Below are 21,200 nucleotides of genomic sequence, written 5' to 3' on the forward strand. Positions count from 1 at the left end.
GTTGATGATTGTAATAGTGAAAATACAAGACCTTATAAAACCACAATTATTTTATACCCGTCTATTCCTAACAAACTAATAAGTCATCTATCTTATAGAACTAACGAGCCGCTGCTTAACAAATTAGTTGCATCATTGAGTAACGCCAAAGTTTCAATTTAACAATTTTTTCGTCTTTTATTATATTTATTGTTGTAAATGTTGTTAGTGAACAATATTAAACTATTACAAATATTTATACAAAAAATATATTAACATATAAGTGATAAAATGCTTGCGAAATTATCACTTAGAAAAAATTAAGAGACAATAAAAAAATTGAAAGGAGACTTTAAAGAATGGAAAATGTTATTTCTCTAGAAAAATAATATCAAGAATTTTTCAAGGTACAGCTAGCAAATTATAATTGCATGATTTATTTATTCATTTCCTATTTTTCAGCTATACCTCCTTGAATTGTGGCAAATAGTGCACTATGATTGGCTGCTTTTTATTCTTGAAGAATTTTTATGTTATTTTTCTACAGATATAGCATTGCTCTTAAAGAATATTTAGTTTCACCACAAAAAAAAAAGAATATTTTGTTTGTACTAAAAAAATATATTGAAACATCTAAAAATTATATTTTCAAATGTAGCATATTTTTTCCATTTTTTACACCATCAAATATGTCACTTTTGTGTATGTGATTAAATAATAATTGAATAACTATCGCTCATTCCATTATCCACGTGATTTTTCGTAAACAAAATGATTCCAGATTTTTTGTGGGGACAGTCATTAATTTTTAATGGAAATAAAACTAAAACAATTAATTTACTTTTAATAAAAATAAAAATTAGTGGGGCTTTGGCCCTCTTTGTTCACCAATAAAAAAAGAGTAATGATATTTTGACATCCATTTAATGACAACTTTGTTGACAACCTTGTTTTTCTCACTTCTTATTGGTCAAAAACAATGGAGAGAGAAAAAGGAAGAGAGAGGATAACAACATCATGTGAGAGTTGTCCAAAAATTATCAAAAAATGATTGTCAAAATATCATTTCTCATTAAAAAAATAGTGTGGGCAGCGGTCCCCATTACCTCACATGTGGATCTGCACCTGGCACTACCAAGGCAATAATCATGGTACTGAGTGATGAATTACTTTTGATTTTGCCCCTCAATCATTTTTGTTGATGACGTGTTACTAATGACCGGGATAAATGTATGATGACTCATCAAAAAAGCCTTGTCAACAACATTAATAACCTCCTTGATTTAATCAATTATTTTTGGATTCTAATCAAATTTAATTATTCATCAGCTTCTTCTAAAATTCAAAACTCCACCCAAGAAAAAAAAAACTCACAAAATCTCAACTTCTTTTTCCTTAACACCCTTCTCACACTTAATTTGAAACAATCCTCAAAATTAACCTAATCCAATTTCAAACCTTTCCCATCAACACACATTCCTTATGTAATATCCCGCTCGTTAATATTTGGATTATTACCAGTTTAAACGTGTAAGAGGACTAATGTTCATGGAAAAATAAGTATGACATAAAAAGTTTATTCAAATAATTTTTAGACAAGCCAAAGATACGTTTAAGAGACAGAATAAACGCGTTTAAGCCTAAGAGGTAAAAGAATGCAGCTTCACGGGCTGCATAGTGCAGACACAATTATATGGAAGTTACTGTGCATGGATTTATTTTGTTCTCTTTTCACCTACCGGCAACTATTCTTTTCTCTTCAATTATTTCTTTCCTTTTTTTTTTTCAATCATTCTCCTCATTTCTCTTTGTCACGGTTCCTTCATCCTTTCCCTTCATCCTCAAACTTTCTTAGTTCTTCAATCTAGCAAGCAAGGAAAGAAGTTCATCATTTAAACAAGTTTCTTCAACTAGGGTCTTTTCATCTAGAGTTTCTTGCTAGGAACCTTGCTGCTTTGAACCAGAGCTTTTGTGTTAATTCCAGTTTGTTTAAGGTGAGTTCTTAGATAGATTTCCTACCCAAGGGAATTATGTGTTTACTCTTGTAAGAAAATTGTGAAAACTATAGGTTTTATGTAAAGAATTGTTACCCCTTTTATGCCATACTTGTTTAACTTGTGAATACTTGCTATATAGAAGTTTTTCAGGTTTTTCTATGATTCCTAAAGTCTTATTATACTTGGAGATACTTGGTTTTGAGGTTTTTGGGTCTGAAATATCATTTTTACAGGTTATGGACTGTCACGACTCGCCGGGGCGAGCAATTACTCGCCACAGCGAGCAGAACGAGGCAGAACCATCATTCTACTCGCCACCAACTCGCCATGGCGAGTTGGCACACGCCTCCTGATGACAGTCAATTATTCACTATTTTTAGTGTCATTTTCATCACATTTTGGAGTTCACAAAGCAACTTAAGCAGCAAGAAAAGCAAGAAAAGCATGAAAAGTTGAAGATTTTGAAGAAAGTAATTTTCTGAAGAATATTGGAGTTCATAGTTATTTTGAGCATGATAAAGTGCGAAAAAGAGGAAAAATTGAAGATGCTGGAAAAACGCCAAAAACGTGTCACGATTTAGCAAAACGTGACACGATTTTACCAGACCTGAAAAACATGCTCTCGGCGTTGGGGTAAAACGTGTCACGATTGCAAAAACGTGACACAATTTCTTCAGCTGTTTGTAAAAACGTGTCATGATTTACTTAAAACGTGACACGATTTTAGGCGAATTTCTGTGCCTATTTAAGCTGAAGTCTATTCCAAAAACAAGGGTTATGAATTCTGGAGAGAGAAAGTGCGATTTGCAGAACTGGAGACTGAAGAACGGGGCGATTTCCTCCATTCTTTACCAGTTTATGTATGTTTTAATTCTTTCATTGATTATGCTATTTGTAAACTCAATTATGAGTAGCTAAATCTCTTAGAGATTAGGTCTGAGATGATTCTTTGTAACCCTAATTGATACATGATGTTGTGAAACTCTATTTATTATGAATGATTATTTAGTCTTTATTCAATTCAATTGTTCTTAATGCTTTTTATATCCTGATCAAATATAAACATGATTTTGTGAGAACGAATGACTACTGACCATAGCTTTCGACTTAGACCAAATTGAATTGTTCTAATAAACATGGTTAGTCTAGGAATAGATAATCGTTTATTAGTGATATTAGGTTAACGTGCTTAAACCTTCAAATATTATTAGACCACCTAAGGGATTAGGGGCTGTAGTGTGAGAAGAGGATCCTAATTCAAGGGATTGATTAGGACTATTTTGTTAACTATCGTGGGACTAGGAAATCAGTCATAAGAATAGGTGCAGTATACCAATTAGGGGAACATAGATGATTCGAAAGACCTGATCTCATCTCTCTATTATTTTCTAACCAAATCTTTATTTTATGTTATTTAATTTTATGCAATCAAATCTACTGCCTAGTGGCAAACCAAAAATAACTTTTACGCATCCTAAATATTTTACCTTATTGCTGAATTGAGATTAACTTAGTCCTCGTGGGATCGATATTTTAACTACTTCGATAGTATTTGGTGCACTTGCCAAACGCCTATCAAGTTTTTGGCGCCGTTGCCGGGGACTGTTGAGTCATTTCAATTTGGTAATTACGTTATTATTTAGGATTTCTGTCTTTTATATTTTTGTATATATATATTAAAAAAAAATAAAAAAAATATTATGCTCTTTGTTTTCTTCTCATTGTACTGTGCTACTGAAAAGTTTATCCAAGTTTTGCAGCTATGATAGACAGGGTACTCCTCTATGACACAGAAGAGATTGCTAAGTTGCAGTATGAAAAATATATGTTATCTTTTAAGATCAAAATTTTGGACAACAAAATCTCGAGTTGTGGTCATTATGAGGCGAATCAACCAGGTAGTGATGGTAAAGGGAAGAAAGAGGTGATCAACATCGATTACAATACTCAACTTCAGAATATTTTAGATGATTTCTTGGTCTCAAATCAAGTTTCATTTGAGAAGTTTGATCTTAAGTGTGGTGATCTTGTTGAGAAAGCACACGAGTCTCATAGGAAATTGGTTCAGATGAAGAGTGAGTGTCACAAGGTTGTGGTGGAAGAAAAACCCAAAGTAATGAGTGTTGATATTTTCCCAAAGTCTGGACCAACGGAGGTTAAGGAAATCACTCGTGTGCAGATGGATGCACGTCCTTCTCTACGGTGGGAGAGCTTAAATTCCAAAGGTTTAACGGTGAGATCATGGGAGCATCTACTTCTTTGCTACAAATTCATGGAATTCCTACCAAACAAGAGGAAGAAGAAAGATGATATATTCTTTCTATCATATTTTCCACCCTAACATTGGTTGAAGCGTCAAGCTCAATGACGTAAAAGAAAGCGCTTGGTGGGAGGCAACCCATCCTTTTTATTATGTCTTTATTTTCAGTATTTTTTTTTTTGTCGAGTCAGACAATTGTCAGTATGTTTGAATAACTCAGTTGTATCCCCCTGTTATGTGATTGAATCTAAACTTGTTTATTATTGATGAATTTGCTTGTTTCTTGACTTTTTACAGTTTAGTAACAAATAGTTGTTCAAGTGGTATTCCAAAAGTTCAAAAGGAGGAGTGACTTGGTATTTCAAAGGCGAAGTGTACGGCAGTTAAAGATAGGTAGTCACAACTCCCAGATATCATAACTGTAAGGTTCATGCCCAAATTTTATTTTCCCAATTTACTTATATAGAGTGTTCCATGCTTTTACATTTCTAGAACTTGCATTGTTTCTCTACTGTTGATTGATCTTTGTCATTAGCACACTGAGGCAAAAGTGCTTGGTCCTGTGAGCCTTTTGAAGCCTACCCTGATTTTAATTGTTATATTCTATCCTTTTCTTAACCAATTTGAGCCGGTAGGATTAGAACTTTTTGTTCGGTGACAAACTACATTACAAGCTTAGAGACTTTTAGGACTTGTCCCATATTGCTTTTCTGAGTTAGGCATTGTAGAATGTTGCTAAATAATTAAGTTTGGGGTTGCTATTGGAATTTGCAACCAACTAAGTTTGGGGCTGGGGGTACTAGAGAACAAAGAACATTATCATGAAAAATACACACATAAATGGTGTATCAAAAAAAAAAAAGGAAGAAAAGAATAGAATGAAAAAAGGGACAAAACATTGAAAATCCGAGTAACTTTAAACTCGATTGTCCCAATAGTTACAAGTGTTCTCTAGTACCTTTGCAAGAATTGTTGTTCCATAAGGTGAATGAATGATGAATTTAATTTTGTGCTTAACTTCCGTAGGAATGCCTAACTCAAATTTTGTGTAGCCTACTTATCCAAATATTATCCCACCTTCACCTAAGCCCCGTTATAACCCTTAAAGACCTCAAAGTGTGCATTGACATGGATTTTGATTGACGTTTAGAAATATTTCAAGCGTATGGTAATATGTAGATTGCATGTCGACTATGTGTGAACCCTTTCATATTTTTGCGTGGAGTTGTGAATTGGTGGATGCGTACAAGTCAAACTAGCTCATCTTTAGCAAGTAAGGTGTTGAACTTTTGGGTACTATCGCTTGATCAGGTAATTGTTATTTTACTGCCGATTGTCAATATTGCAAGTAGATTCCTTGAGGACAAGGAATGGTTCAAGTTTGGGGCTGTGATGACAGTCAATTATTCGCTATTTTTAGTGTCATTTTCATCACATTTTGGAGTTCACAAAGCAACTTAAGCAGCAAGAAAAGCAAGAAAAGCATGAAAAGTTGAAGATTTTGAAGAAAGTAATTTTCTGAAGAATATTGGAGTTCATAGTTATTTTGAGCATGATAAAGTGCGAAAAAGAGGAAAAATTGAAGATGCTGGAAAAACGCCAAAAACGTGTCACGATTTAGCAAAACGTGACACGATTTTACCAGACCTGAAAAACATGCTCTCGGCGTTGGGGTAAAACGTGTCACGATTGCAAAAACGTGACACGATTTCTTCAGCTGTTTGTAAAAACGTGTCACGATTTACTTAAAACGTGACACGATTTTAGGCGAATTTCTGTGCCTATTGAAGCTGAAGTCTATTCCAAAAACAAGGGTTATGAATTCTGGAGAGAGAAAGTGCAATTTGCAGAACTGGAGACTGAAGAACGGGGCGATTTCCTCCATTCTTTACCAGTTTATGTATGTTTTAATTCTTTCATTGATTATGCTATTTGTAAACTCAATTATGAGTAGCTAAATCTCTTAGAGATTAGGTCTGAGATGATTCTTTGTAACCCTAATTGATACATGATGCTGTGAAACTCTATTTATTATGAATGATTATTTAGTCTTTATTCAATTCAATTGTTCTTAATGCTTTTTATATCCTGATCAAATATAAACATGATTTTGTGAGAACGAATGACTACTGACCATAGCTTTCGACTTAGACCAAATTGAATTGTTCTAATAAACATGGTTAGTCTAGGAATAGATAATCGTTTATTAGTGATATTAGGTTAACGTGCTTAAACCTTCAAATATTATTAGACCACCTAAGGGATTAGGGGCTGTAGTGTGAGAAGAGGATCCTAACTCAAGGGATTGATTAGGACTATTTTGTTAACTATCGTGGGACTAGGAAATCAATCATAAGAATAGGTGCAGTATACCAATTAGGGGAACATAGATGATTCGAAAGACCTGATCTCATCTCTCTATTATTTTCTAACCAAATCTTTATTTTATGTTATTTAATTTTATGCAATCAAATCTACTGCCTAGTGGCAAACCAAAAATAACTTTTACGCATCCTAAATATTTTACCTTATTGCTGAATTGAGATTAACTTAGTCCTCGTGGGATCGATATTTTAACTACTTCGATAGTATTTGGTGCACTTGCCAAACGCCTATCAAGTTTTTGGCGCCGTTGCCGGGGACTGTTGAGTCATTTCAATTTGGTAATTACGTTATTATTTAGGATTTCTGTCTTTTATATTTTTGTATATATATATTAAAAAAAATAAAAAAAAATATTATGCTCTTTGTTTTCTTCTCATTGTACTGTGCTACTGAAAAGTTTATCCAAGTTTTGCAGCTATGATAGACAGGGTACTCCTCTATAACACAGAAGAGATTGCTAAATTGCAGTATGAAAAATATATGTTATCTTTTAAGATCAAAATTTTGGACAACAAAATCTCGAGTTGTGGTCATTATGAGGCGAATCAACCAGGTAGTGATGGTGAAGGGAAGAAAGAGGTGATCAACATCGATTACAATACTCAACTTCAGAATATTTTAGATGATTTCTTGGTTTCAAATCAAGTTTCATTTGAGAAGTTTGATCTTAAGTGTGGTGATCTTGTTGAGAAAGCACACGAGTCTCATAGGAAATTGGTTCAGATGAAGAGTGAGTGTCACAAGGTTGTGGTGGAAGAAAAACCCAAAGTAATGAGTGTTGATATTTTCCCAAAGTCTGGACCAACGGAGGTTAAGGAAATCACTCGTGTGCAGATGGATGCATGTCCTTCTCTACGGTGGGAGAGCTTAAATTCCAAAGGTTTAACGGTGAGATCATGGGAGCATCTACTTCTTTGCTACAAATTCATGGAATTCCTACCAAACAAGAGGAAGAAGAAAGATGATATATTCTTTCTATCATATTTTCCACCCTAACATTGGTTGAAGCGTCAAGCTCAATGACGTAAAAGAAAGCGCTTGGTGGGAGGCAACCCATCCTTTTTATTATGTCTTTATTTTCAGTATTTTTTTTTTGTCGAGTCAGACAATTGTCAGTATGTTTGAATAACTCAGTTGTATCCCCCTGTTATGTGATTGAATCTAAACTTGTTTATTATTGATGAATTTGCTTGTTTCTTGACTTTTTACAGTTTAGTAACAAATAGTTATTCAAGTGGTATTCCAAAAGTTCAAAAGAAGGAGTGACTTGGTATTTCAAAGGCGAAGTGTACGGCAGTTAAAGATAGGTAGTCACAACTCCCATATATCATAACTGTAAGGTTCATGCCCAAATTTTATTTTCCCAATTTACTTATATAGAGTGTTCCATGCTTTTACATTTCTAGAACTTGCATTGTTTCTCTACTGTTGATTGATCTTTGTCATTAGCACACTGAGGCAAAAGTGCTTGGTCCTGTGAGCCTTTTGAAGCCTACCCTGATTTTAATTGTTATATTCTATCCTTTTCTTAACCAATTTGAGCCGGTAGGATTAGAACTTTTTGTTCGGTGACAAACTACATTACAAGCTTAGAGACTTTTAGGACTTGTCCCATATTGCTTTTCTGAGTTAGGCATTGTAGAATGTTGCTAAATAATTAAGTTTGGGGTTGCTATTGGAATTTGCAACCAACTAAGTTTGGGGCTGGGGGTACTAGAGAACAAAGAACATTATCATGAAAAATACACACATAAATGGTGTATCAAAAAAAAAAGGAAGAAAAGAATAGAATGAAAAAAGGGACAAAACATTGAAAATCCGAGTAACTTTAAACTCGATTGTCCCAATAGTTACAAGTGTTCTCTAGTACCTTTGCAAGAATTGTTGTTCCATAAGGTGAATGAATGATGAATTTAATTTTGTGCTTAACTTCCGTAGGAATGCCTAACTCAAATTTTGTGTAGCCTACTTATCCAAATATTATCCCACCTTCACCTAAGCCCCGTTATAACCCTTAAAGACCTCAAAGTGTGCATTGACATGGATTTTGATTGACGTTTAGAAACATTTCAAGCGTATGGTAATATGTAGATTGCATGTCGACTATGTGTGAACCCTTTCATATTTTTGCGTGGAGTTGTGAATTGGTGGATGCGTACAAGTCAAACTAGCTCATCTTTAGCAAGTAAGGTGTTGAACTTTTGGGTACTATCGCTTGATCAGGTAATTGTTATTTTACTGTCGATTGTCAATATTGCAAGTAGATTCCTTGAGGACAAGGAATGGTTCAAGTTTGGGGCTGTGATGACAGTCAATTATTTGCTATTCTTAGTGTCATTTTCATCACATTTTGGAGTTCACAAAGCAACTTAAGCAGCAAGAAAAGCAAGAAAAGCATGAAAAGTTGAAGATTTTGAAGAAAGTAATTTTCTGAAGAATATTGGAGTTCATAGTTATTTTGAGCATGATAAAGTGCGAAAGAGGAAAAATTGAAGATGCTGGAAAAACGCCAAAAACGTGTCACGATTTACCAAAACGTGACACGATTTTACCAGACCTGAAAAACATGCTCTCGGCGTTGGGGTAAAACGTGTCACGATTGCAAAAACGTGACACGATTTCTTCAGCTGCTTGTAAAAACGTGTCACAATTTACTTAAAACATGACACGATTTTAGGCGAATTTCTGTGCCTATTTAAGCTGAAGTCTATTCCAAAAACAAGGGTTATGAATTCTGGAGAGAGAAAGTGCAATTTGCAGAACTGGAGACTGAAGAACGGGGCGATTTCCTCCATTCTTTACCAGTTTATGTATGTTTTAATTCTTTCATTGATTATGCTATTTGTAAACTCAATTATGAGTAGCTAAATCTCTTAGAGATTAGGTCTGAGATGATTCTTTGTAACCCTAATTGATACATGATGTTGTGAAACTCTATTTATTATGAATGATTATTTAGTCTTTATTCAATTCAATTGTTCTTAATGCTTTTTATATCCTGATCAAATATAAACATGATTTTGTGAGAACGAATGACTACTGACCATAGCTTTCGACTTAGACCAAATTGAATTGTTCTAATAAACATGGTTAGTCTAGGAATAGATAATCGTTTATTAGTGATATTAGGTTAACGTGCTTAAACCTTCAAATATTATTAGACCACCTCAGGGATTAGGGGCTGTAGTGTGAGAAGAGGATCCTAACTCAAGGGATTGATTAGGACTATTTTGTTAACTATCGTGGGACTAGGAAATCAGTCATAAGAATAGGTGCAGTATACCAATTAGGGGAACATAGATGATTCGAAAGACCTGATCTCATCTCTCTATTATTTTCTAACCAAATCTTTATTTTATGTTATTTAATTTTATGCAATCAAATCTACTGCCTAGTGGTAAACCAAAAATAACTTTTACGCATCCTAAATATTTTACCTTATTGCTGAATTGAGATTAACTTAGTCCTCGTGGGATCGATATTTTAACTACTTCGATAGTATTTGGTGCACTTGCCAAACGCCTATCAAGTTTTTGGCGCCGTTGCCGGGGACTGTTGAGTCATTTCAATTTGGTAATTACGTTATTATTTAGGATTTCTGTCTTTTATATTTTTGTATATATATATATTAAAAAAAATAAAAAAAATATTATGCTCTTTGTTTTCTTCTCATTGTACTGTGCTACTGAAAAGTTTATCCAAGTTTTGCAGCTATGATAGACAGGGTACTCCTCTATGACACAGAAGAGATTGTTAAGTTGCAGTATGAAAAATATATGTTATCTTTTAAGATCAAAATTTTGGACAACAAAATCTCGAGTTGTGGTCATTATGAGGCGAATCAACCAGGTAGTGATGGTGAAGGGAAGAAAGAGGTGATCAACATCGATTACAATACTCAACTTCAGAATATTTTAGATGATTTCTTGGTCTCAAATCAAGTTTCATTTGAGAAGTTTGATCTTAAGTGTGGTGATCTTGTTGAGAAAGCACACGAGTCTCATAGGAAATTGGTTCAGATGAAGAGTGAGTGTCACAAGGTTGTGGTGGAAGAAAAACCCAAAGTAATGAGTGTTGATATTTTCCCAAAGTCTGGACCAACGGAGGTTAAGGAAATCACTCGTGTGCAGATGGATGCACGTCCTTCTCTACGGTGGGAGAGCTTAAATTCCAAAGGTTTAACGGTGAGATCATGGGAGCATCTACTTCTTTGCTACAAATTCATGGAATTCCTACCAAACAAGAGGAAGAAGAAAGATGATATATTCTTTCTATCATATTTTCCACCCTAACATTGGTTGAAGCGTCAAGCTCAATGACGTAAAAGAAAGCGCTTGGTGGGAGGCAACCCATCCTTTTTATTATGTCTTTATTTTCAGTATTTTTTTTTTGTCGAGTCAGACAATTGTCAGTATGTTTGAATAACTCAGTTGTATCCCCCTTTTATGTGATTGAATCTAAACTTGTTTATTATTGATGAATTTGCTTGTTTCTTGACTTTTTACAGTTTAGTAACAAATAGTTGTTCAAGTGGTATTCCAAAAGTTCAAAAGGAGGAGTGACTTGGTATTTCAAAGGCGAAGTGTACGGCAGTTAAAGATAGGTAGTCACAACTCCCAGATATCATAACTGTAAGGTTCATGCCCAAATTTTATTTTCCCAATTTACTTATATAGAGTGTTCCATGCTTTTACATTTCTAGAAATTGCATTGTTTCTCTACTGTTGATTGATCTTTGTCATTAGCACACTGAGGCAAAAGTGCTTGGTCCTGTGAGCCTTTTGAAGCCTACCCTGATTTTAATTGTTATATTCTTTCCTTTTCTTAACCAATTTGAGCCGGTAGGATTAGAACTTTTTGTTCGGTGACAAACTACATTACAAGCTTAGAGACTTTTAGGACTTGTCCCATATTGCTTTTCTGAGTTAGGCATTGTAGAATGTTGCTAAATAATTAAGTTTGGGGTTGAAATTGGAATTTGCAACCAACTAAGTTTGGGGCTGGGGGTACTAGAGAACAAAGAACATTATCATGAAAAATACACACATAAATGGTGTATCAAAAAAAAAAGGAAGAAAAGAATAGAATGAAAAAAGGGACAAAACATTGAAAATCCGAGTAACTTTAAACTCGATTGTCCCAATAGTTACAAGTGTTCTCTAGTACCTTTGCAAGAATTGTTGTTCCATAAGGTGAATGAATGATGAATTTAATTTTGTGCTTATCTTCCGTAGGAATGCCTAACTCAAATTTTGTGTAGCCTACTTATCCAAATATTATCCCACCTTCACCTAAGCCCCGTTATAACCCTTAAAGACCTCAAAGTGTTCATTGACATGGATTTTGATTGACGTTTAGAAACATTTCAAGCGTATGGTAATATGTAGATTGCATGTCGACTATGTGTGAACCCTTTCATATTTTTGCGTGGAGTTGTGAATTGGTGGATGCGTACAAGTCAAACTAGCTCATCTTTAGCAAGTAAGGTGTTGAACTTTTGGGTACTATCGCTTGATCAGGTAATTGTTATTTTACTGTCGATTGTCAATATTGCAAGTAGATTCCTTGAGGACAAGGAATGGTTCAAGTTTGGGGCTGTGATGACAGTCAATTATTCGCTATTTTTAGTATCATTTTCATCACATTTTGGAGTTCACAAAGCAACTTAAGCAGCAAGAAAAGCAAGAAAAGCATGAAAAGTTGAAGATTTTGAAGAAAGTAATTTTCTGAAGAATATTGGAGTTCATAGTTATTTTGAGCATGATAAAGTGCGAAAAAGAGGAAAAATTGAAGATGCTGGAAAAACGCCAAAAATGTGTCACGATTTACCAAAACGCGACACGATTTTACCAGACCTGAAAAACATGCTCTCGGCGTTGGGGTAAAACGTGTCACGATTGCAAAAACGTGACACGATTTCTTCAGCTGTTTGTAAAAACGTGTCACGATTTACTTAAAACGTGACACGATTTTAGGCGAATTTCTGTGCCTATTTAAGCTGAAGTCTATTCCAAAAACAAGGGTTATGAATTCTAGAGAGAGAAAGTGCGATTTGCAGAACTGGAGACTGAAGAACGGGGCAATTTCCTCCATTCTTTACCAGTTTATGTATGTTTTAATTCTTTCATTGATTATGCTATTTGTGAACTCAATTATGAGTAGCTAAATCTCTTAGAGATTAGGTCTGAGATGATTCTTTGTAACCCTAATTGATACATGATGCTGTGAAACTCTATTTATTATGAATGATTATTTAGTCTTTATTCAATTCAATTGTTCTTAATGCTTTTTATATCCTGATCAAATATAAACATGATTTTGTGAGAACGAATGACTACTGACCATAGCTTTCGACTTAGACCAAATTGAATTGTTCTAATAAACATGGTTAGTCTAGGAATAGATAATCGTTTATTAGTGATATTAGGTTAACGTGCTTAAACCTTCAAATATTATTAGACCACCTAAGGGATTAGGGGCTGTAGTGTGAGAAGAGGATCCTAACTCAAGGGATTGATTAGTACTATTTTGTTAACTATCGTGGGACTAGGAAATCAGTCATAAGAATAGGTGCAGTATACCAATTAGGGGAACATAGATGATTCGAAAGACCTGATCTCATCTCTCTATTATTTTCTAACCAAATCTTTATTTTATGTTATTTAATTTTATGCAATCAAATCTACTGCCTAGTGGCAAACCAAAAATAACTTTTACGCATCCTAAATATTTTACCTTATTGTTGAATTGAGATTAACACAATCCTCGTGGGATCGATATTTTTACAACTTCGATAGTATTTGGTGCACTTGCCAAACGCCTGTCACCTCCCACATGTACTTACTCGCCTAGGCGAGAAAATGGTGCATTCTGCACTGTTTGCTCATTCAGGCAGATTTCAGCGATTTTCGCTTGGGATTTTCTTATGCAGCCTTTTATAAAAATAAACCCCTCAAACCAAGGTCCCAAATGATGATCTTTAAAAGGTTTTTCTTAAGATTAAAGCAAGCAATTCACATGATTAATAAAGCATGACAACCAGAGACGAATAAATTAGTTGGGTAGCGAACTATAAGTTATGAATGGGAATGAAACTAGAGCCTCGATATAGTTTATCGGGAACTAGAACGTATAGCATAGAATATATGTATGATAGGACCTTAAGTATGTATGTTAAGATATTAGAATGGCTGTAAACTTTTCTAACAATAATAAGTATTTAAAAACGTAGGTATTCGTGTCTCTTGCGATCCTCATTAGGTAGGGATTTCAAGGGGTTCCCACCAGGGGAATGGGATAAGTTATAAGATGAACCGCACGTTGCTGAGGGAGTCCGATAATTCCTAACTTTTGGTTTCATCGGTTACGTATGGGATTGTGTTCGGGATTACTCCACCCGGGACTCTCCGTAAAATGAATTCAGATAATATTGTTGTTCAATGCTAACTTCTAATATAAATGTATATAATTACGTATGATATGTTGTAAGATATGAATGTATTATGTTTATCGTAGATATGAAATGATACCGGTGACGAACTAGGTTTTCCCCAATAGTCCCGATTAAGATTATGTCATAAATGATGTTATGTTTTAGCCTTGGTGTGATTATCGTATCATGGAAATGCGATCTTAGGTTTCCTCGATCGCCATAACATGTAGGAGTTAGCAAGACCAATAACAAGTATACGAACTATGACGGATTTAGTTTGCACTACCGTCTACGCAAGCATATCCACACACGTATAATCAACCGTCAGATTGTAATGTAGACACGTGGTAACCGCAGGTTTCCCCAAGGTTACCAATAGCCTAGGGCTATGTAGAACTCACTGAGACATTATATCTCATCCCACTTCTTTTTGTTCAGGTTCACAGGGTTCTCGTGGAAAAGGTAAAGAGAAAGCTTTGGATTGATCGCGCTTTTGTGGGTCAAAGTCGTGTATCATTATGGACGCATATGTTATATTATGAGATGTGTTGTATTGAACTATGAGTGTTAAGTTTGGTGTATTTATCTTTGGAAATAATGTAACATAAAGACACAAGTTGGCTTGTATTCTGAATTCGCGATTGTTGTAGCATCTTTATTGTATAATTATTGTATCCAATATCAGTATTTAACAAACTTATTGAAAATTCTAGACACTTTCAATTTGGGTGTTACACCTTACATTATGAAAACCCCTATACCCACGTGCCTATTCTCAACCACCATCCCAAACTTTTCCTTCAACCTTCCCCATTGATCCAAATTTCTCAGTTCAGCAACACAATCGCAACTGATTTTGATTTAAATCCTCCATATATTCCTATAATCTTTGATGGAGCAAACATGTCGTAGATTCTAATTACATGCATGTTCGTCTGATTATTCCGCACTAAAGTATGCTTATGGTTTTATTGTGTACTCCCTCTGTCTCATATTATAAGCTAAAAAAAAATCATACTTATTAAGAAAACTAAAACATAGCAGTTTGTAACATAGTTTTTTGTATTATCTTTGAAATAAGTTTTATAGGAAGATGTAAAAACAATTTTCATCGGTAGTTGATTGTAGAAAAAATGAAAAAGAGAGCAAATTGAATGCACTTTGCATTTAATTTTCCTTTGGAAAAGATAATTTTTTGATAAAACATAATTAAATGTGATAAAAGTTGGTATTTTTTGCTTATAATATGAGACAAAGAAAATAAGTTTTTTTGTGCTTATAATTTAGGACGGAGGGAGTATAGAGTATGACTTGTATTGATAGGTTAATAAATTAAATCCAACAATTTTGTGGAAAATTGTTAATTTTATAAAATAAATTAATAATGTGGAGTGGAATAGAGATTTGGATCCCACAACAATGACTTGTAATGAAACAAAGTAAAGTGGAGGAAATTGTGGGGATGTAACCTTCCTAATGTGATGAGTCTACTAGGTGATTGCTCTTCTGCTGCACTGCGTTGGAATTAGCAGAAAACATGTGTAGAGAAAAATTCTTTTCCAATAAATAAAAGTTTTGCATCCGTCGACATATTAAAATTAGGGTTATGTTACAAGCCACCCTTTGATGGTGTCTTTTATCAAGTCACACCTTAAGGTGTGATTTTCACTTTTTAGTTATAACTTTGATAAAAGACACCTTCCTAAAAGTAAGTTGGTGTCTTTTCGCAAATGCTCATAGAGTAACTTGATAAAAGACACTTTCATAAAAGGTGTCTTCTATCATAACCCTTAAAATTATTTGAGAATCTATTTTGCAAGACACATATTTGAATTTATAGCTTATATTTTATAAGTTTATTTGACAAAAAAATATCTTTACCATACCGGGAACCGTCGCCGTCATACCGAAGCATTTTCTGCCACCATTGTCACTCATATATCTTCACCGAACAGATCAGATGTTTTATGTTACAGTAAAAAAGTTGGTCTAAAGTTAAGTTGCTTTCAATTGCAATAAAATTGAAAACTAACATATGCCAAACGTACGTCCATGTAAGTTTGTTGTGTTGGCCAATATTTAAGATCATTATGTCACAAGAAGGTGATAAATAGTATAGTAAAACGTAATAATATAGACATAAATACAACCGACGGAAACCTTTTTTTTTTTTAAAGGACCGACCGTCACCTTTTATTTTATTTTAGGGTTATGTTAACCAATGCCCTAAGGACACTAGTTAAGGAAACAAAAAATGGTAAGTTTGTATTGAATTGAGCAATTTCTTAACTTTTAAAAAGTTAAATCTATCACTTTTTACCATTTCCCAATACAACATCTTTAAATTTGTTCTCTAAACCAATGCCCTAAGAGCACTCTTTAACATTTCCCTTTATTTTAATATCAGAAAATGATGAAAGAAATTGATTATTGCAATTGAAAGCAGCTAAACTTTGAGTTAACTTTTTATCATAAAGAGGCATGTTGATTAAAATTTGAGAAATTTTAATTCAATTTTAATATGGATGCCTCTTAATAATAAAAAAAAAGTTGGCTCATTTACTAAAAAAAAAAAACCTCAAATTTTAGTTGCTTTCAATTGCATTAAAATTGAAAACTAAATAAAACTAAAGTAATTTCAAGCATCAGAAAAGAGAATGAGATCATAGCTGATCCTTCCCTCATCACTGAACATATTGTTAATTATTATCAAAACTTGTTTTCCTCAATGTTGTTTTGCAGGATAGGTTGCTTGTTGAAGAGGTCATTCCACAGTTGATTAATGAATATGTTAATGAACTATTGACCACGATGCCTTCCAGAATGGAGATCAAGCATGCAGTTTTTGATTTGAACAAAGAAGGAGCTCCTGGCCTTGATGGTTTTGGGGCTTTTTTCTTTCAGACTTACTAGGACATTGTGCAAAATGATGTGGTAAATGATGTCCTTCAATTCTTCACTACTGGATGGATGCTCCCAAATTTCAACTCCAACACAATCATATCAATCCCTAAATCATCTGCTGACTCTATAGAGCAGTATAGACCTATTGCTCTGGCTAATTTCAAGTTCAAAGTCATCACAAAGATCATTGCTGACAGGTTAGCAATTATTCTTCCAAACATTGTGTCTACATAACAAAGGGGATTCATAAAAGGCAGGAACATTAGTGACTGCATAGCTTTAACTTCTGAAGCTATAAACTTGCTAGATAAAAAATGTTTTGGTGGGAACGTAGCCTTCAAGATTGATGTAACTAAAGCATTTGATACCATAAACTGGGAGTTTTTCCTCAAGTCCTTTGATTTCAATTCAACTTTTTGTAATTTGATAGAAGCTATTCTGAACTCATCTAAAGTTTCCATTTCCATTAATGGTCAACAACATGGTTTCTTCTCTTGTAAGAGAGGAGTCAGACAAGGAGACCCTCTCTCTCCACTTCTCTTTTGCCTTGCATAAGAAGTCCTTAGCAGAGGTATAACTAAACTGGTTCAGGAAGGAAAGGTTGCTCTCATTTCAGGCTCTAGAAGCAGGTTCCATCACATTGTTTTTATGCAGATGACCTTACGGTTTTTTGCAAAGGAAATATTGATAGCTTAAATGCTCTTAAAGATTTGTTTCATAGATATGCTAAATGTTCTGGCCAGATCATAAATGTTAGAAAGTCTTATATTTTTGTTGATGGTGTTTCACAATCAAAATTGAACCAGTTTGCTCAACTATTGGGATTTAGTCTTTGTAGCTTGCCTTTCACTTATCTTGGGGCACCTATTTTTAAAGGGAGAGATAAAGTTTCCTTTTTTTTTTGAAGAAGCTAAATTAGCCCACCTAAATTGACACCAGAGGGAATCGAACCTGAGACCTTGAGGAGGAGCGGACTCCCAAGTCCCAAGCCAATACCACTAGGCCAACCCAAGTGGGTTAGAGATAAAGTTTCCTACTTTCAGCCTATTGCAGATAAGATCAGAAATAAACTTTCTGCTTGGAAAGCCTCTTTGGACCAACAAAATTATGCTCATTTTCTCTTTCAATTTGTGATGTTCCCTTTGTCTTGTTATCTCTTTCTCCTATGCAACTTTTCTTCCTCTCCACTCACGCCTCTTTTCTTTCTCCTGTCATTTATGTCGTGTTCTTTTTATTTTCTTTCTCCCTTCTTTTCTTTTCTTGGAATTACGGATTAGCCATTAGGAATTGCAAACTTATTATTGTTGTTGTTGGCAACGAATGATTCAATTTGTTATTGTTAATTTGCTAATTGTTATTGTAATTGTTATCTATTTTGTTAATTTGGAATTAACTTTGTTAATTGTTATTTTTTTAAACTAACTATGTGAATTGAATATTAACTTTGGATCATTAAATTTCAGAGATGAGGAGGTCTTTGAATTCAAACTGAGAAACATTTGGTATTTCCATATTGGTCTACAAACTTATTGAGTTGACTTTGATATTGTCGGTCTCGACATCATTCGTTGAAAGAGCTTTTTCAGCAATGAAGATTATCAAGTCTAAATTGCGCAACAAGATCAATGATGTGTGGTTCAATGACTTGATGATATGTTACACCGAGCAAGAGATATTCAAGTCACTTGGTGATGTTGATATTATTCGAAAATTCACCGTAAAGAGGTCTCGGAAAGGGCGTTTACCTCCTATTTAGCACACTATTGGCAGGTTACGTTTCATCTTTTTTATTTCAAATTGTACTTTTGTTGACAAAATTACGAGCTTGTATTATTTCGATTTATGACTATTTATAAATTATGTCACATGTGAATTTGCGGTTAAAATTTTGCCCGGACTCTATAAAATTTTTGGCTCCACTACTTTCTTTCACAAACTCTGATTCTAACGCTTTTTTCATTTCTTTTTTTGTGCAGATGATGATGGAGGTATGAAGATGCAAGAGCCAATGAGGCTAAGTGATAGAGGGAGTGGGAAGAAGGAACGAGATCATGAGAGGGAAAGAGAACGAGATCGATTAGGAAGAAATAAAAGGAGGAGAAATGATAGGTTGATGGAACAATAATTAACTCGTTTTTAATTTGATTGTTATTATTTCCTTTCATAAACAACACTTCCACAAAACAAAACAAAAAAGTTGTTGATAGAAGAATGAGGGGAAGAAGATGATAATGGTGTTTATGAATGTGATGATGAATATGATGAAGAAGTTGAGGAAAGAAGATGAAGAAAGGGAAAATTAGTTCGATGTTGTTAACTTACAGTAAGATAAAATAGACCTGCGTAATCCAATGATCCTCCTTTAAAAAATCTAACAGTTCAAATTAAAAAAATTAATATAATATATGGTGAACCACTCTTAAGGTTGATCCACCATAGACATTTGTGGTTAAAGTTAACAGTCAGGGATTTTTTTTTTTTTTTGACAAAAGGAGATGTACTTGAGGGACCAAAACGTGGGTTTTATTAGTTATGAGACTTAAATGAAAACTGAAAATTAATTAGGGGACCAATAAACTAAATAAGCCAAAATATTAATATGACGTGGACGTCCATTTTCCCTAGATTTTCTATATCCCTTAACTCCTATGAGTAAATGACTTTATTCATTCTCATTGATATTTAGTCTCATGGCTCTTCAATCTTCATGTACTTGTAAGTTTTGTATCCTATAAATCGGACATACATTATCATGTAAAGAACACACTAGTGAAGTAACACAATATACTCTCTTGTTCTCTCTTTACATCTTTCTCTTTATTCTTCTATAGTATACTATTGATTAATTTCATAATAACAATAAGACAATTGTGGTTTTTTTTTTTAGGAAAATAAACTCATTACATTTCATTAGATATCAAATACGTAATACATGATGGTACTTCAATTAATATATGGGGACTAGATGAGAATGGGGTCTCTCGCGCAAGAGTATGAGCTACCATATTCGACTGTCTTCCACTAAACGAGTATGGAAAACGAATACCAATACGGTTTATTTTAGATTACGAACAATTGAGAATAATTTACCAACAATCAATAAAAATTAAGCGCATAAGTAAATTATATGTGGTCGTAAACATTATTTGTATGTGGGTACAGCCTTTAAATTTACTAATGTGCCTAACTTTTATTGATTGTTGGGCAAATTATTCATAACTCTTTTGTATATTTTCCTACAATAAACGAGTCGTCAATATGATGATTATGCCACATCTTAGTTGTTTTTTTACTGGATATGCACATCCAAGTTAGACAATCAAATATGCATTGTAGACTTGTAGTTGCAGGAACATAAAGTGTGATGCCACACGGTAGTATATATTTAAGATTGTAAACAAACATGTTCAACTTTTAATAAGTAACTAAACTCTAACCCGTACATCGTTTTGTAAAGTTTCATATATAAGTATAAAACTGACTATATTATTAATTTTAGAGCAACATTCAAAGTCATAGAAACAATCAAACTAAGTGATGATTGAGAGTGATCGACATGCAAAATCTCAAAAAAGCAAATGCAGTTTGCATCCACAAAAATGAATATGGAATTAAAGTCATAAATTAAATTTTGTAAAAGTAATCAAAAGTGGAAATAAACACAATAAAAATGAGTGTTAGTGGCTTAAAAAAAGGCCTTTAGGATGGCATATCCACTTTAGAAGCAACAATATATACATAATAAAAATGAGTGTTAGTGGCTTAAAAAAGGCCTTTAGGATTGCATATCCAATTTAGAAGCAACAATATTTCAATAAAAATCTTAGTGGTCTAGTGGTAAAAGCTCTAATGTGTTGTTACGGGTACCTGATTCAATTCTCCACAAACATTTTTTTTTTCAAAAAAAAATTTAGACCCGTCAAAAACGACGGGATTAAGGTTAATTAGATACTATCTAACATTTAATATAACTAGACTCTAATCCGTGCTTTGAGATGTTTCATGTATAAGTATTAAATTGGCTACATTATTGTTTTTAGAGTTACATTAAGTACTGATATGTTATCAAACCATTGAAAAAAGCAATAAAAAAATTGCAAAGATATAACAATTTAAGCCATTAACTTTATTTTTTTACCAAACAATGTCATCCGGCTGTGTTCCTTAATTGCCTTCATATTTGATTAAAAAAAGCAATTCTACATGCATAGAAAGAAACAATAAAGGAGAAAGAGAAACAAAT

The 21,200-nt window shown here is 33.7% G+C and overlaps 2 long non-coding RNA genes across 2 annotated transcripts in view; both read left to right on the top strand.

The window, feature by feature from the left end:
* The window catches only part of LOC146898665 (uncharacterized), an 84,525-nt gene that overhangs the window by 657 nt on the left and 62,668 nt on the right, over window positions 1-21,200 (top strand). The gene's annotated exons all lie outside the window — the stretch shown is intronic.
* LOC146898666 (uncharacterized) lies at window positions 1,360-14,776 on the top strand. Its single transcript, XR_015023985.1, has 2 exons — window positions 1,360-1,973; window positions 14,492-14,776. It is a non-coding gene; the product is annotated as an uncharacterized LOC146898666 (long non-coding RNA).

Source organism: Medicago sativa, chromosome 8, assembly GCF_051527215.1.
Source record: "Medicago sativa cultivar Bolivia chromosome 8, Bolivia_mono, whole genome shotgun sequence".
NCBI lineage: Eukaryota > Viridiplantae > Streptophyta > Magnoliopsida > Fabales > Fabaceae > Medicago > Medicago sativa.